Source organism: Gopherus flavomarginatus, unplaced genomic scaffold, assembly GCF_025201925.1.
Source record: "Gopherus flavomarginatus isolate rGopFla2 unplaced genomic scaffold, rGopFla2.mat.asm mat_scaffold_91_arrow_ctg1, whole genome shotgun sequence".
Taxonomy (NCBI): domain Eukaryota; kingdom Metazoa; phylum Chordata; order Testudines; family Testudinidae; genus Gopherus; species Gopherus flavomarginatus.
Genome location: NW_026115177.1, coordinates 327957 through 331726, shown reverse-complemented (window position 1 = coordinate 331726; position 3770 = coordinate 327957).

The following is a 3770-nucleotide window of genomic DNA, read 5'->3' as shown; positions in this document are numbered from 1 at the left end:
TCCTGGAGCTATGGTCCTTCGCTCAGGGTTTGGGCCCCTGGAGCTGGGGTTGGGGTCCCCAGGGGTTAGGCCCCTGGAGCTATGGTTCGGGCGCTCAGGGGTTGGGCCCTTGGAGCTGGAGTTGGGGCCCGCAGGGGTCAGGCCCCTGGAGCTATTGTTCGGGCGCTCAGGGGTTGGGCCCCTCGAGGTGGTGTTGGGACCTCCAGGGGTTAGGCCCCTGGAGTTATTGTTCTGGCACTCAGGGGTTGGGCCCTTGGAGCTGGGGTGGGGTCCCCCAAGGTTTGGGCCCTTTTAGCTGGGTTGGGGGCTCCCAGGGGTTACCTCCCTGGAGCTATGGTTCGGGCGCTCAGGGTTTGGGCCCCTAGACCTGGTGTTGGGTCCCCCAGTGGTTACACCCCTGGAGGTATTGTTCGGGCTCTAAGCGATTGGGCCCCTGGAGCTGGTGTTGGGGCCCCCAGGGGTTACGCCCCTGGAGTTTTGGTTCGGGCGCTCAGGGGTTGGGCCCCAGGAGCTGGTGTTGGGTCCCCCAGGGTTTGGGCCCCTGGAGCTTTGAATGCGGCCCCCGGGGGTTAGGCCCTTGGAGCTATGGTTCGGGCGCTCAGGGGTTGGGCCCCTGGAGCTGTTGTTAGGGCCCCCAGGAGTTAGGCCCCTGTAGGTATTGCTCAGGCGCTCAGGGATTGGGCCCCTGAAGCTGGTGTTGGGGCCCACAGGGGTTAGGCCCCTGGAGCTATGTTTCGGCAGCTCAGGGGTTGGGTCCCTGGAGCTGGTGTTGGGTCCCCCAGGGGTTAGGCCCCTGGAGCTATGGCTCGGGCGCTCAGGGAATGGGCTCTTGGAGCTGGGGTTGGGGCCCCCGGGGGTTAGGCCCTTGGAGCTATGATTTGGGCTCTCAGTGGTTGGGCCCCTGGAGCTGGTGTTGGGACCCCCTGGGGTTGAACCCCTGGAACTGGTGTTGGGGCCCCAGGGGTTAGGTCCCTGGACCTATTGTTCGGGCGCTGAGGGGTTGGGCCCCTGGAGCTATGGTTCAGGCTCTCAGGGGTTGGGCCCCTGGAGCTGGTGTTGGAGCCCCCAGGGTTTGGGCCCCTGGAGCTGGTGTTGGGACCCCCAGGGGTTATGCCCCTGGAGCTATGGTTCGGGCTCTCAGGGGTTGGGTCCCTGGAGCTATGGTTCAGACGCTCAGGGGTTAGGCCCATGGAGCTGGTTTTGGGGCCCCCAGGGGTTGGGCCCATGGAGCTGGTGTTGGGGCACCCAAGGGATAGGCCCCTGGAGCTATGGTTCGGGCGCTCAGGGGTTGGGCACTTGGAACTGGGGTTGGGGCCCCCAAGGGTTAGGCCCCTGGAGCTATGTTTCGGGCTCTCAGGGGTTGGGACCCTGGAGCTGTGGTCGACGGCCCCAGGGGTTGGGACCCTGGAGGTGGGGTTGGGTCCCCCAGGGGTTAGGCCCCAGGAGCTATGGTTCGGACGCTCAGGGGTTGGACCCTTGGAGCTGGGGTTGCGGAGCCCAGGGGTTGCGCCCCTGGAGCTGGGGTTGGGGCCCCCAAGGGGTTAGGCCCCTGGAGCTATGGTTCGGGCTCTCAGAGGTTGGGCCCTTGGAGCTGAGGTGGGGGCCCCCAGGGGTTAGGCCCCTGTAGCTATGGTTCAGGCTCTCAGGGGTTGGGCCCCTGGAGCTGGTGTTCGCGTCCCTCGGGGTTGAGCTCCTGGAGCTGGTGTTCGGGCCCCCAGGGGTTGGTTGCCTGTAGCTGGTGTTGGGGCCCCCAGGGGTTTGGCTCTTGGAGCTGGTGTTGGGTCCCCCCCGGGGTTAGGCCCCTGGAGCTATGGTTCTGGCGCTCAGGGGTTGGGCCCCTGTTGATGGTGATGGGGCCCCCAGTGGTTAGGCCCGTGGAGCTATCGTTCGGCCGCTCACGGGTTGGGCCCCTGGAGCTATGGTTCGGCCGCTCAGGGGTTGAACCCCTGGAGCTGGTGTTGGTTCCCCCAGGGGCTGGGCCCCTGGAGCTGGAGTAGGGTCCCCCAGGAATTAGGTCACTGGAGCTATGGTTCGGGCGCTCAGCGGTGGGCCCTTTGAGTTGGTGTTGGGGTCCCCGGGAGTTGGGCCCCTGGAGCTATGGTTCGGGCGCTCAGGGGTTGGACCCTTGGAGCTGGTGTTGGGGAGCCCAGGGGTTAGGCCCTTCGAGCTATGGTTAGGGCGCTCGGGGGTTGGGCCGTTGGAGCTGGTGTTGGGGCCCACAGGGGTTGGGCCACTGGAACTGGTGTTCGGGCCCCCAGGGGCTGGGCCCCTGGAGCTGATGTTGGGTCCCCCAGTTGTGAGGCTCCTGGAGCTATTGGTTCAGGCTCTCAGGGGTTCCGCCCCTAGAGCTATGGATCGGGCGCTCTGGGGTTGGGCCCTTGGATCTGGTGTTGGGGCCCAAGGGGTTGGGCTCCTGGAGCTGGTGTTGGGGGCCCCAGGGGCTGGGCCCCTGGAGGTGGGGTTGGTGCCCCCTGCGGTTAGGCCCCTGGAGCTATGGTTCGGGCACTCAGGATTTAGGCACCTGGAGCTGCTGTTGGGACCTCCAGGGGTTGGGCCCCTGGAGCTGGGGTTGGGGCTCCCGGATGTAAGGCTGCTGGAGCTCTGGTTTAGATGCTCAGGGGTTGGGCCCCTGGAGCTTGTGTTGGGGCCCCCAGGGGTTGGACCCCTGGAGATGGGGTTGGGGCCCCCAGGAGTTAGTCCACTGGAGGTATTCTTCGGACGCTCAGGGTTTAGGCCCGTGGAAGTCCTGTTGGAGCCCCCAGGGGTTAGGCCCCTGGAGCTATTTTTCGGGAGCTCAGGGGTTGGGCACCTGGTGCTGGTGTTCGTACCCCCAGGGATTCGGCCCCTGGAGCTGGGGTTGGAGCCCCAGGGGGTTACGCCGCTGGAGCTATGGTTCAGGCGCTCAGGGGTTGGGCCCTTGGAGCTGGTGTTGGGAAGCCCAGGGGTTAGGCCCTTCTAGCTATGGTTAGGGCTCTCAGGGGTAAGGCCCCTGGAGCTGGTGTAGGGGTCCCCAGTGTTTAGGCGCCTGGAGCTCTGGTTCGGGCGCTCAGGGGTTGGGCCCCTGGAGCACTGGTTCAGTCGCTCAGGGGTTGGGCCCTTGGAGCTGGTGTTGGGGCCCCTGGGGTTGAGCCTGGAGCTATGATTCGGGCGCTCAGGGGTTTGACCCTTGGAGCTGGGGTTGGGGAGCCCAGGGGTTAGGCCCCTGGAGCTATGGTTCCGGAGCTCAGGGGTTGGACCCTTGGAGCTGGGGCTGGGGAGCCCAGGGGTTAGGCCCTTGAAGCTATGGTTATGGCGCTCAGGAGTTGGGCCACTGGAGCTGGTGTTGGGGCCCCCAGGAGTTGGGCCCCTGGAGCTGGTGTTCAGACCCCCAGGGGTGATGCCGCTGGAGCTGTGGTTCGGGTTCTCTGGGGTTGGGCCCCTGGAGCTATGGTACGGGCGCTCAGGGGTTTGCCCCCTGTAGCTTGTGTTGGGGCCCCCAGTGGTTGGGCCCCTGGAGCTGGTGTTTGTGAACCCAGAGGTTGGGCCCCTGTAGCTGGTGTTGGGGCACCCAGGGGTGAGGCTCTTGGAGCTATGGTTCGGGCGCTTAGGGGTTGGGGTCCTGGATCTGTTGTTGGGGCCCCCAGGGGTTGGGCCACTGGAACTTGTGTTGTGGCCCCAGGGGTTGGGCCCCTGGAGCTGATGTTGGGGCCCCCAGTTGTGAGGCCCCTGGAGCTATGGTTCAGGCTCTCAGGGGTTACGCCCCTGGAGCTATGGTTCGGGGGCTCTGGGGT